Here is a 13564-nt window from a genome sequence, read left to right as displayed (position 1 = left end):
GTTCTCTTCCCTCCCCCGTGCCCACCTGGAGACTCTAAGTGGTTCCTGGTGGCCTCAGAAGCATTAGCGATGCTCAGAATAGAGTAGAGTAGAATGGTTAAGGGCTTTGGAGTCTGGGGGGCCTGGATGAGTTGTTTTCTTTTTCTTTTTCTTTTTTTTTTTTTTGCAGTACCAGAGATGGAACCCAGGGCCTTGTGCTGAGCTACATACTCAGCCCTTTTTTTTTTTTTTTTTTGGTACTGGGGGTTGAACCCAGGGGTGCTTAACCACTGAGCTGCATCCCAGCCCTATTTTGTATTTTATTTAGAGAAAGAGTCTCACTGAGCTGCTTAGCACCTTGCCATTGCTGAGGCTGGCTTTGAACTCGCCATCTTCCTGTCTCAGCCTCCTGAGCTGCTGGGATTATAGGCATGTGCCACCGCACCTGGCTCCTCAGCCCTTTTTTATATTTTATTTAGAGACAGGGTCTCCCTAAGTTGCTTTGGCCTCACTAAGTTGCTGAGGCTAATCTTGAACTCTTGATCCTCCTGCCTCAGCCTCCTAAGCCACTGGGTTACAGGCAGGCACCACCAACCCCGGAATCTAGTCCTTTTAAATTTTATTTTGAGACACAGTCTGGGTTGCCCATGGTGGCCTCGAACTTGCGATCCTCTTGCCAGAGCCTCCTGAGGAGCTGAGATTACAGATATGAACCACCCACCATGCCTGGCTTGGATGAGATTCTTGACCTCCTCCCTTAGAGGCTGTGTGATCTTGGTCAAATTTCTTAATTTCTAAACCTGTGTCTGCATTGGTAAGATAGGGCTGCTGAACTTCCTCTCTGATAGGGATCAATAAAGGGCAGTGGGACCCCAGGTAGTTGTTATGAGAAGACTGACAGCCAGCCCTTTGGAAGGAAGAGCCCCTTGGTTCCTCATGGAGCCACCGTGGGCTTAGGAGCGTCACTGTTTCTGCTCCCTAAGTGGGAACAGTGCTCTCTGGAGACGGGGCTCCATGGAGTGTGAGGGGGACAGGCAGGTCCAGCCACATCCATCTCCAGGTCCATGCTGCCCCTGGTGGAGGGGAGGCTTGAACCTGAGGATGCAGCCGAACCTCCCTGGGGGATCCGCGGATCTTCTGTACTCTCCAGGGGCAGGTCTTCTCTTGCCCATCTTTCTAAGGTGGAGTTGGTGGCACTCTCACAGAGAGGGGAGGCCAAGCAGGGCACTCTGTAGGAGCTGGGCCAGCACTACCAGCAAAGGGCCACAGCTGGAGTATGTGCTGCTTTTGACCCTCGCGGTGAGTTTCATAGACGTGCTGCTTCTCCTCCGTTGACAAGGACAAGCCATCCCTCACCCTCCCGGGGGGCCCCAGGAAGTTCTTGAAAAGCAGAGATCTGAGGGGGAGAAGAGGAGGTCTCAGGGGACTTGACCCACTGGGGCCTGTCCCTGCCACCAGTGTAATGTGGGCACATTTGGTCAACATTTGCATGACAGGGCTGGGGATAGAGCTCAGCTGGTAGAGTGCTGGCCTCGCAGGCCCAAGGCTGTGGGTTCAATCCCCAGCACCACAAGGCAAAAAAAAAAAAAAAAAGTGCAGGTCCCTTGCTCAGCAGGGCAAGGAAGGAGGGGTGGAGTGTCTGTGAACTCAGCACGTCACCCCTCATTCCCCAAGGTTTGTCCTGCTCTCTCCTTTTACAGATGCAGAACCTGGCCATGGAACACACCCGCTCTCGCACCCTGCAGCTCTAGGAGTTTACTTGCAGAAACACACTCAGAAAGACCCAAGAGTAGCAGAGCAGCAGGCCTTGCAAGACCAGGATGTGGTCAGTTTGGGGCTAGGAGGTGGTAGGAGCTCACAGACAAGCTCACTGAGAGGACTGTGGGCAGCATGAATGAGCTTGAACTTGTCACCCCTCCTGGAGGAGAGCCGATGGGTCTGGCTGGGCCGCCTGGCCTTGCCCTGGGCAGGGGACATGGCTCTGGGAAAAGCAGTCCTTTCCAGTCAATGCAGTGGGAGAGGAGCAATTCCCATAGAAAACCTGGGGCACTGTTACCAAAACCAGGGGGAGGGACCCTGTGCTAGCCAACGGGTAAGTAAAGGAGATGAACACTGGTCCCAGCAGGTGAGTGGCACGGCTGGATTCAAGCCAGGTCAGTGACCCAAAGCCCATCTGGGCCCCACTGGTGCCCACACGTGGACCCTCTGCCTCCAGGAGTCCTGACTTCTCTGCCCAGTCTGGCAGCTTCCTCCTCAGTGGGGCCCCGTGATTCTGGCACAGCGTGGGAAGGGTCATGCCCTGCTGGAGAGGAAATCTCTGAAGGGGGCAGAGGAAGGGGAAGCGAAAGAGATACAGAGACGATTTAAGAGCAAGAGAATGCCATGGAGAAGTGGGAAGGTTCTGCGGCTTTCTCAACGTGGGAAAATGATAGATCACTAGGAAGTTTTCTGGGGGAGAGGAACAGACAGGGACCACACGTAGGGAAGAATGAGAGAGAGGATCTTCTTTTTTTCTTTCTTTTTGTTCCTGGGGACTGAACCCAGGGGTGCCTTACCCCTGAGTGACATCCCTAGCCTTTTTTATTTTGAGACAGGGTCTCGCCAAGTTGTTTAGGGCCTAAGTTTCGGAGGCTGGCTTTGAACTTGTGATCCTCCTGCCTCAGCTTCCCCAGCTGCTGGATTACAGGTTTGTATCACCTTGCCCAGCCACTGGGGTCACCTTAATCAAAAGAAGCTGAGTGGGTAGGGATGCAGCTCTGTGGTAGAGCACTTACCTACCATGCTTGGGGTGCTGGGTGTGATCTCCAGCACACACACCAAGAAAATAACAACAACAACCACAACAAACAACCCCAAAATACTAAAACCAAGGTATACTTTCTCTATTACTCAAAAGAATTTGAGGTGTCTTAGATTATAGACATTTAACCAGTGAGAGGGTTAAACTACAAATAAAGGATTTATTTTATTTTATTAGATAACTTTATTTTATTTATTTATTTTTATGTGGTGCTGAGGATCGAACCCAGAACCTCACACATGCTAGGTGAGCGCTCTATCGCTGAGCCCCAGCCCCAGCCCTAGAAATAATGGATTTAAAGAAATGTAATGAAATATAATTAAAAACCTGCATTTGGGAAGCTTGAAGTTTAGCTTAGAGCTTCCTAGCAGCTAATGTGAAAAGGGAAATATGATGGATTTATAATTTTCATTGTTTCGTAAAAAGAAGTGAATCTACAAGTCAGAAAACATAACTTTTTCCCCTAAATTATTTAAAAAATCAATTCCGCTGGACATGAAATAACCAATGGAGAGATTTTTCCTCTCTAATTTTATTAAGCATGAGAAACATCATATTTAAGGCCAATGTCATGTGAATTTTGTGGAAAGTAAAGCGTTTCCTATCAAGTGCCCCCCAGGGCTGAGAAGGCCAGCCCATCTCTCCCATTGCACCCCTATTATGCAGCCTGGGCCTACTTGCCCTGAGACCCCGTCCATGCCCCGCATCTCTTGGCCTCCTTTGTGGACTGGCTTTGGCTGGTTGGGGCCAATTCGTGGCCCTGGAGGGACAGGGAATGTCATGAAGAAGGGGTCCTGGGTCTTCTTCCCCATCCTCTTCTCCTCGGGCAGAAGCTCAGGTGGCATCCTGTTTCCTCTGTGGCTTCAGTTCTTTTTAAAAATGTATTACTACTTTTATTTATTTATTTATTTTTAGTTGTTGGTGGACCTTTATTTTATTTATTTATATGTGGTGCTGAGACTCGAACCCAGTGCCTCACACATGCCAGGAAAGTGCGCCACCCCCGAGCCCCAGCCCTAGCCTGGCTTCAGATCCTGTGGTCCTGCTTTGCTGGGGTCCCGGGCTCACCCTGGTAACCCGCCTCTTCCTGTTGGCCTCCCAGCCCAGGGTGCTGATGGCTGCCGACAGGGCCCATCCTTCCGTGTCTCGGTGCCCCGCTGTCCTCTCCGCTCCTGCATGTTCTGCAAAGCCGACCACTGCACTCAGGTCCCTTGGTTTCCAACCCTCCTGGTAGAGTCACCCGGACACACTCCAGGATTGGAGTTCAGCCTGAGCCCAAGGAGCCCAGGTTGATGCTTCTGACTCCCCAGTGAGAGCAGCTACGTTCAACTCCCAGGCAGGCCCACCTGAAGGCAAGGCCAGAGCATGGACACACAGACCGGCCTGCGTGAAGGACAGACAAGGAAGTCCTTTCTGGGCAGGAGACAGAGCGTGCCAAGGTTTGCCATTTGCTGGGAGGAGGGCAGGTCAGAGGCTCATCGGGACGCTGCCTTAGGACTCAGCTCTTAGGACTTACTGTGGCCTCGAATCCTGGGGGACTGAGAAAAGTGGCCTATTTGACCCTGGCCTTCAGGGCCACCTGAAATGGTTCTGGGGCTTTCAGGATTGACCCACAACGTCTCCCAAGTGCTGCTGCAATCCGAATCCCTGGTTTATTGTAGTTTCTGTTTGCAAATGCAGTCATTCATCTTAAAAACTTTCTCCCACTGAAAGCAGAGGGTGAGGGAAGGGTGCCCCGAGTCTGGGAGGAGCCCTTACTTGCAGGGCCGGGAGGGAGTCTGACTCACCAGGATACAAAGCAGACTCAGGGAAGGTGGAAGGTTATTTGAATCTATTGGTGCTTCTTTGGAAAGCTGAGGAAAGAGGCAGATCCAGGTTTTGTAGCTGGCTTTGTGGTTGTGTGACCAGAGTCCAGGGCTGGCTTTGTGGTTGTGTGACCAGAGCCGTCCCCCAGGGCCCTGCACTGAGAAGGGCCCTGGACTTGGTTTAAGGCTCTGCTGTCGCCACTTTGAAATTCTTAATTGTTTTTGAACAAAGGGCTCCAAGTTTTTATTTTGCACTTGGCTGCACAAATTATATAACTTATCCTGAATGACACACATTAAAAACAACACAACATGATCGATATAAAATTAGGTACCAAGCCTTGGAATTGCTACCTAGGGCAATGAGGTCCCTGCAGAAACTAAAGTTTCAATAACTCCATAGAAAATTTGCCTGTGGGGGTGGGAGCAAGTCACTTCCATGGTGGTTTTCAAACTGCAGTGAGGGAGTCCTGGGGGCTTAGTGGATGGGGGTGTCAAGTGGACCCATTGCTGTCCCTCCCTCATCCCTGACCTTTGCCATAGCTCCACTTTGTTCTGAATTAGAAATTGTGCTTTGGCTTTTTTTTTTTTTTTTAAGTGTCCCATGACTCACACAGTTTGAAAACCACTCGTCAGACAAACCACATCACATCAACCTTTTTGTTGTAGAGAATTTCTTATTTCAGAGGGCCCCAGGTGACCTGCTGACCTCGGGTGTCTCCAAAGCCAGGTAATAATAGGCCGTGCTCTAATCTAAGGAGACTCCACTGTATTCGTAGAGAGCTTTGAAATGTTCTGGGAAAATAGCTGATCAGATGCGCAAGGTATTATATTCACGGAGAGGGAAACCCTCCCAACTCTTTGTAAAATGGACTAAGCCAGTTTCTCAGGGCTGCAGGTTTGTGTGATCTTAATCCCGCTCCTTACTCCTGATCTACCACCCTCCTCTTTGTTACCAGGCTGAGCACCTTCCCCGGCAAGGGCCAGGACGCCTTCCGGGCAGCCCCCGCTCTTCCGGGCTCTGCCCTGGGGGAGAACTGAGGGATGCCCTTGCCTTGGCGCCCACCCCACCAGAGCTTGCCTCCTACGTGGGCACAGTGCACGTCGACAGGCGAACTCTGAGGACAACATGGTCATCAAGCCGTGGTGCATTCCAACTCGGGCTGGAGCAGCAGATGGGCGGAGTGGTGGATCACAACCCCACTCCATAGGTGACAGCGTCTCAGTCAGATACAGTCCACCCAGGTCTGTGTTTCTGTCAGTCCCTCTTAGCTGAAGTTAAAGTGACAGGAAAGACCCCAGCTCTTTGCAGAGAGGTAATGTCTACCTCAGGGCTGCCCACTTCAGTGGTCACTCAGAGCCCACCATAATCAGCAGGTGGGTTTCTAAGAGAGGGCTGGCCCTGGTGGCAGGTGTTGCCATCCTCGCCCGTGTTGGTCAGTGCTGGAGGGTTGGTCCATCTCACCTGCTGAGAAAGGAAAGGGATTGCATGGGCACTAGCACCCAGAGGGGCCATCTCCATGATGGACCTCAGGACTGACACCCTTGCTGGGTGTTCAGGTGCAGAGAGCTTTACTCAGTTTTTTCATGTGCGAAGATGGTTAGAAACATTTTAGCGGGGAGCGGGCCCTGGTTGGGCACTGCCCCCTCATCCTCGCTGATGCACAGCTTTGGGGGGGTTGATTTCTGTTTGTCCTTCCTTGGTTCTGTCTTGCCACACTGTGTACAAAGACTCACAGAAATCCACCAACTCTGTGACAGGTCCCTTACGGCAGGCCTTGTGACTCTAAGCCCCAGTTATCATAGCCCAAGAGGATCAAGAGTCCTGGCTTCCACAGGAGCTGGCTTCCATTCCCCATCAAGCCCAGGCGCCTGCTGTCAGGAACTGCATGCAGCAGGTCAGCTTTGCTCTCTCTCTGTAAGGAGAGTGGACTACGGGCTGCCAACGTTGAAAAATGAGCGCTCGCTCTGCGGTGGCGAGTGAACTCTTATTTACCCTTCAAGACGCATCTCCCTGGTCACCTTCTCCTGGAAGCCTTCCTGAAACTCCCAGAAATTCTCATTTCCCTCTTCTCTAGGGCAGTCCCTGGGCTCCATATGTACTTCTGTTTCTGCATGTATCACAAGGCATCAGTATCACTTTCTCTGCTTACCTGATGTCCCTCTCTGTGACCACAAAGCTTTCAAAAACATTCACTGAGTCGAATAAATGACTTGCCTATGGAATGAGGTCATAGCTCATGTCTTCATCTACAGAAAATGTACGATTTCCTACAACTGCCGTATCTGTTTCTCAGCTTATGGTACTGAAGACGGGTACATCTCTTGTTTCCTCTTTACGTCTCATGAGACTCCCCGAGTGATGGAACTCTCCTCTCTCCAGGGTCTGGCCAGGGTAATCTGTGCGAACCCCCTCCCTTCACGTTGACCTCTCCAGGGCCTCGTCTTCTCTTGCCTTTCCTGCTCACTGACTTACCTGGGACCTTGAGATACAGCAGAGAGATGCATGGAATGGTGGTCTTCAAAAGGGAAATGGTTGGATTCTAGGTCTTCCTCCTTCCAGAAGGTTCCTTGGTTCTTGTTCAGATTTGCCTACTTCATCCCCAGCAATCTTCTCCGGATGCGAGAGGAATGGAGGGGTAAATCCTCTGAGGGTTCATATGACCCCTGTTCCCCTTCCCTGCGGGACAGTGGGTGCCTACTTGACTTATATGTACCTTTGAACTTATTTTTTCCTGAGTAAGTCCTGCCCCAGGAGGATTTGCCATGTTCATTTCCAGTCACATGAACAGCTGGTAAGAATTTTAACTTCCTCCCTGCTGTTCATCCAAGGTGAAGGCATCCGGTCTCTGCCCTCATGGAGCCGCTACTCTGGCGTGGGGAAGATCTGGTGAGATGGAGACGGTCATTCTTTCTGCTTGCTCTTGCCCCAGTCTTTGCAATTTGAGGCCTTCTGCTCTTCGGAACGCATGGGGTGTGAACAGATTGCTTGGCCTGTGTGGTTTTTTTGGATGAGTAAGTAGCTCTGTTGTCATGGCGACAGCGTCATCAGGGCACTGACAGGGATGGCCCCAGTCATCCTTGCTCAACCCTTCATGGCTCCAGCTCCAAGGGTTCTTGATGGAAGGAGGAGACTGAAGATCAATGGCGTCCCTTGTCTAGGGTTCACAATAGCTAATTAATTAATTACACCTGGCCACACAAAGGGCTGGTGGGGCAGGTGCTCCCAGTGCTGATCCTGCCAGTTACAGAACACAAGCAGCTGACAGGGAAGGGGTTGGAGGGCCAGGTCACAGTCAGGAAGAGCCTCTGCAGAGAGCCAAGTCCTCCACATGGTCACAGGTCGGGGCCAGGTATGGGAGTGCCGCGGTTATCTCTTGTTGTGAACAAAACTACCCCAAACTGTAGTCATCTGCCACGAGCACTCTTTCTCAGATGTGGCCCTCTGAGCTGGGCTTGGCTGGTGGTTCTTCCACTCTGCCCTGTGTCTTCTGTGGGAACATCAAGATGGCGGCTTTACTCAGAGGCCTGAGGCCTCCACTGGAGGACAGGCTTAGTGTCAGTGTCCAGGAGATTCCTGGGAAACGTTTAATGGTAGAATGGATAACTGAGTGTCCACAGAAGCCTGGAGTTTGTAAGAGCTAAGATACCCATTGTAGGTCTGGGTCCCTGGCTTGGTGAATGGTGGGTGTTATGCTGGGAAGAAGCATCTTAGGAGAATTAGGACAGAATGGCCCCCCAAGGACATCTAGATGAGGTCTGGGGCCTAGTCTTCTTTCCTGGCAGCAAGTGGGCACAGTTGGGTAAAGTGATCCGGTGTCTCTTGTCATCTCAGGCACGTGAGATAGGCCTTCCTTGGACCTGCTTCTTAATTACAACAGGGATTTCATTCCTGTTTTTCCTTGCATTTCTGGTTTTGCCTACAGGACTTTAAAAATTTTATTTATATTTATTTTTATGCTGAAATTGATTCCTGTGCCCTTAGTTTTTGTTTCTTCAGTTTCTTCTGGGATATCTTTCTCTTCTTGACAACCTCATCTTCTGGCTTCAGGAAAACTTGTTCCTCTTCAGTGAGGATCATCTGTATGTGGCAGGGGGAGCTCCCAGAGGGATCAAGTGTGGGGGCACTTCTGCTTGGTTCACCCAGGTGTGTTCAACGACCAGAGTCTCTATCGGGAAACCCTTAAGTTTCAGCATGACTCTCTTCATTTTTCAGTGAAAAACGTACAGTGAGGGCCTCTGATTCTGTCACCAGCCCCACTGTGTGGACTGGGCACACCTACCAACTCCACCACTGTAATGCCAGAACGGCACACATTGTTTCTTTAAAGTGACATTTTTCAGTCACTTGATGGCTTTTTAGATAGGCACGCCGCCCCCCCCCCCCCCATAGCCTGGAAAGTTTCATGGGTGTTCTTAAAGTGAACACCAAGATGTGAACCTCTGGATCTGCATGATTTTGTGGGGTTTTCTGGGTCCAGAGGGTAGCGAACCATTGTCACAGATCACTTCTGACCCTTTAGAGGGAGAGGAAGGAAGTAATTGAAATCTGGAAGGGATGGAGGGAAGAGATGACAAAGAAGAGAATCCTAGGTTTGAAGAGAAGTCCTGGGGCTTCTGGGCTGCCTGAAGAGCCCGAGGCCACTTGGGAGAAAGGCAAAGACCGCAGCTCCCTGGAGCGTCAGGGGAGAGAGAGGAAGGCTGCCCCAACTGCCGGGAGGCTCCACGAACAGTCAAGCCTGCCGAGGCGGGCAGACCCTCAGCTGTGAAACAGAAGGAGGAAAATGGATCTGGAGGAAATAAATTGCTGTCAGCCATTCCTCTTAAGTCTGTGGGATCCTGGAAGCAGAAGGAACCACCCCCAGGATGGTGGCTTCATCAAGTGCCTATTGCTGTTGTAACAAAATTCGCCATAAATTTACTGGATTAATACAACCGAGGTTGTAAGGTCATGATTCTGCAGGTCAGAAGTCTAGGTGAAGGTGTCTGCAGGGTGGACCCTCTGGAGGCTTCAGGGCACCACCCAATTCCTTCCCCTTCTCAGCTGCGAGGGGGCACCGGCCTTGGCTCACAGCCCCTTCCAAGCATCACTCCAACCTCTGGCTTCATAATCACATCTCCTACTACTCACTGGTCCCCTGTTTCCTTCCACGAGAACTCTCGAGATTATACTGGGTTCAGCCAGATAATCCAGGATGATCTCTGGTTCTCAAGATACTTCATGTCTGCGGGGGCATGGTGATGCACCCCTCTAATCCCAGCTGCCCGGGAGGCTGAGGTGGGAGGATCCAAAGTTCAAAGCCAGCCCAGGCAAGTTAGCAAGACCCTGTCTCAAAATTTTAGAAAGGGCTGGGGATGCAGCTCAGAAGTACAGTGCTCATGGATTTAGTGCCACAATAACAACAACAACAACAAAAATCCTTCACTTAATTATACCTGCAGAATCCCTCTTCCCATATAAGGTAACATATTCACTGGTTTCAGGGATCTGGGTATTTTGAAGAGACCATTATTCTATCTACCACAGCAGCATGGAAGTGGGTGGCTGCCCCAGCCTTGAAAGGGCCAGACCGTGAGCATCAGGGCCCTCTGGGAACCTGAGAAGACTCAGGATGGAGCTCAGGTCCCCAGGTGCCACACTGAATGGGACTCAGTCAATCACCATTATCATTATCCCCATCCTTCTGTGTTCCTAAGACAGGAGGACACCAGTGTTGTGTTCGGGAGCCTGATATCTAGCAGCTTTCACTCCTCCTGATCTGCTGGGATGAGGGCAGACAACCCCAGAGAAATCAGTATTGCTGCAAGACCTTGAACTGTCTCCCTGGGGCTCAGCCTTCAGATGAAAGGGCAGAAAAGGTTTTGTTACTTTTATTCCTCTTTCCAGTCTTGGGTTTGAATCCAGAGCCTGGCACATGCCAGGCAAGCAGTCGACCACTGAGTTACAACCCCAGCCCTTTTTATTTTATTTTGAGACAGGGTCTGAATAAGTTCGCTCAGGCTGAGTTCAAACTTGCAATCCTCCTGCCTCAGCCTCCAGGGTAGTTGGGATTATAGGTGCTTGCCACTGCACCCTGCAAGGTTTTGTTACTTTTGATAAACATAAAACCCTAACCCTACAGAATGTTTGCATTATGCAAAACCATAATGTTTCTGTTTTTAAATATACAGTTACAAGACATAGGCTTTTGCAATACTATCCTTCCCAGAAGGTCCAACAACATGTCATCTGGTGGATCTCCCTGAACCAAAGGCCATCTAGGGTCTCTTCCTTATCTTTTCTAGAACTGCACTATTCAATATGATAGCCACTAGCCAATGTGGCTACTTAGGTTTAAATTAGACGTTTTGTTCCTCATAGTTGCCACACTGCAGATGCTCGATTGCTTATAGTATTACACAGTGCAAATTATTCCATCCGGCACCATAAGGAAAGTTCCATCGGACAGTGTTGTTCTTGTAGTGAGTGTGTTGGTGCCCACCCTCCTGGCTGTCCAGCTGGTGTATACCTCAGTTACTTCCCCACCCTTCAGGCCATGAAGTCTCCCTTTCCCTAAGATGTTCCTAATTAGAGAACTTCTGGGGAGATGGCATGTCAACAGGAGCACCAACTGGACAGAAAGTTCTAGAAACAGGATTCGTGCCTCAATACCTGGGGAAAAAGACCTCAAAGGAAACGGAAAACACATGAAAGATGCCATACTTATCGTGGGTAAACTCTTCTGTCTGCCAGGTACATTCCCAACATGCCAGGCTCTGGCCCTCTTCTCTAGAAAGGACATCAAGGTCTCCACTTCTGCCCCTGGAAGCAGCTGTGCCCTGGGGGAACCTGTACTAAGTGCAATGGCCCTGACTTTACTCACCTCCTCACTAAGGCACCTCCTCCAACCCCTCCCTCAGTGTCCTAAGAGCTCCGTCCCCAAGCAGCTCTCAGGAAAGGGGAGGCCACCCCGTCTCTCACATGCTGGTCATTGTGTCTCCTAGGGAGGGGTGGTTAATGCGCAGGTCAGTTCTGAAGGCATTCCTCTGGAGCTGGGCATTGGTGAAGTGCACGCAGCCTCCTTACACGCGCGCGGGAGGACAGGTGGATTTGCTAGCCACACACTCCGCCCTCTCCAGCTACCTATGCCAACCCGGACCAACCGAAGGGAGAAGGCTCTGCCCCTCGAGCTTCAGCTGATTGGCAGGTGAGGTTCGCGCACGCTCCTTGCCAGCCTGGCCGGGGCCTTCCCGTGCTGAGGCCGCAGTCGGGTTGCTCCTTATAGCGCTATGGACTGATCTCACTAGTGCCCCATCTGCCACCAGAGAAAGGCCCAGGCATGCGCTTCCAGCCAATTCCTTCTCAGGAAGCCCGGAGGGCCCAGCAAGACCCGAGGAGCAGAATGGCGTATTCTGATGTCCACTCTTCAGATATGCTCCTGTGGAATCTGTCCCTTCCCTCCAGCAGGGAATAATGGAAGTGAACTTGTCATTTCCCTGACTGGTCATATTTTACGCCTGACTCAGAGTCTTCAAGCTAGTATCATAGGGAACCAAGTGAAATTGCAGCAGGAAGAGGAACAGAAAGGTCCTGATCCCCCAAGATGGAACTCCAAAGAACATTTTGAGCAGAAAAGTCTATTTGAATGGTTCCTCCTGTCTTAAAAAAAAAAAGCAGCAATAAAAACACCATACAGTCATTGCAATATCATTAGAAACAAAACAGTGACAACTCAAAACAGCATGTTCCCATGTCCCAAAATGTGCTGCGTAGCTCTAGTGAGTGGAAAGTGTGAATACCTCTCCACTCCAAGATGTCACCATCTAGATTTTCTGAGGCTCAATGTGCTTTTCAAACACACTGCTATAAAGCCAGTAACCCAAGGTTTTTGTAAAATGGGGAGATTTACATATACTTTGTCTCCCTCTTCTCCTTTATATGACCCCACAGCCTCTCATCCTACAAGAATGAGGCTTTAAGCTTAATGTTCGAGTTCAACTCAAGTTTGGAAGTTAAGATGGAGACTTTGCAACTTATTGCTGTGGAAGACAGGATGGAGACAGGAAGGGCAGAGGGAGTGGAGAGAGAGGGAGGGAAAGGGAAGGTGGGAGGAGAGCGACAGAGACAGGGAGGGAAGGAGAGGCTTATGAACCAGAGGGGGCACAGTAAGCAGTACCAGGAGTGCTACATCTGGAAGTAACCACAGAGAACCATCTTTTTCTTTTCTTTTCTTTCTTCCCCCTCTCCTCTCCTCCTCTCCTTTCCTTTCTTCCTCTCTCCTTGCCCGCCTTCCTCTCCAGGACCCCACTGTACCACATACCCAATCCAAGGATCTTTCCTTTATCCAGAGGTTCTCTGCCTTTTATTTGTTGATTTACAGATGCTCTTTGTCTTATTTGGTGTCACATTGCACTGGACCCATTGTAAGTTAGAATATTGTAAAATGAGAATGTATAAAACACTCACTGCCAACTTACCAAACATTCGAGCTTAGCCCTGCAGTACTTTGTAGAGTTTCAGTTGTTTACCCTCAGGATCAGGGGATCACGTGGCTGACTGGGAGGTGGGGCTTCTGTCACTCTCCAGTGTTGTGTTGTACTGCATGTTTTTTTTTTTTTTTTTTTTTTTTTTTTGAAACAGGGTCTTGATATGTGGCCCAGGCTGACCTTGAATTCCTGGGCTCACATGATCTTCCTGCCTCAACCCCTCAAGTCACTGGGACTACAGGCATGTGCTACTGTGCTCAGCTTTCATACTGCGTATTGCTATCCTGGGGAAAAAACATCAAAAGTGAAAGCAGAGTTACTCCTGAATATGTATCACTTTTGCATCATTGTGAAGCTGAAAAAATTGGAAGTCGGATCATCCCCGGGTCAGGGGTTTGTCTATATTTATTTTTGTAGAAGCAGAACAAGTGACATCTTAAGCAGGAACACAATATCTTAAACAGATAACGTGGGGCCTCCCAGAGCCCCTGCCTTGGTATTCTCTCACCTTCCG

The 13564-nt window shown here is 50.2% G+C and overlaps 1 pseudogene; it reads right to left on the bottom strand.

The window, feature by feature from the left end:
• Positions 1 to 4800: 4800 nt before the first annotated feature.
• LOC125617993 lies at positions 4801 to 12495 on the bottom strand (annotated as a pseudogene).
• Positions 12496 to 13564: the final 1069 nt, after the last annotated feature.

The sequence above is a fragment of the Marmota marmota genome, unplaced genomic scaffold (assembly GCF_001458135.2).
Source record: "Marmota marmota marmota unplaced genomic scaffold, marMar, whole genome shotgun sequence".
Taxonomy (NCBI): Eukaryota; Metazoa; Chordata; class Mammalia; order Rodentia; family Sciuridae; genus Marmota; species Marmota marmota.
This window is presented reverse-complemented; position numbering and strand designations above follow the sequence as displayed.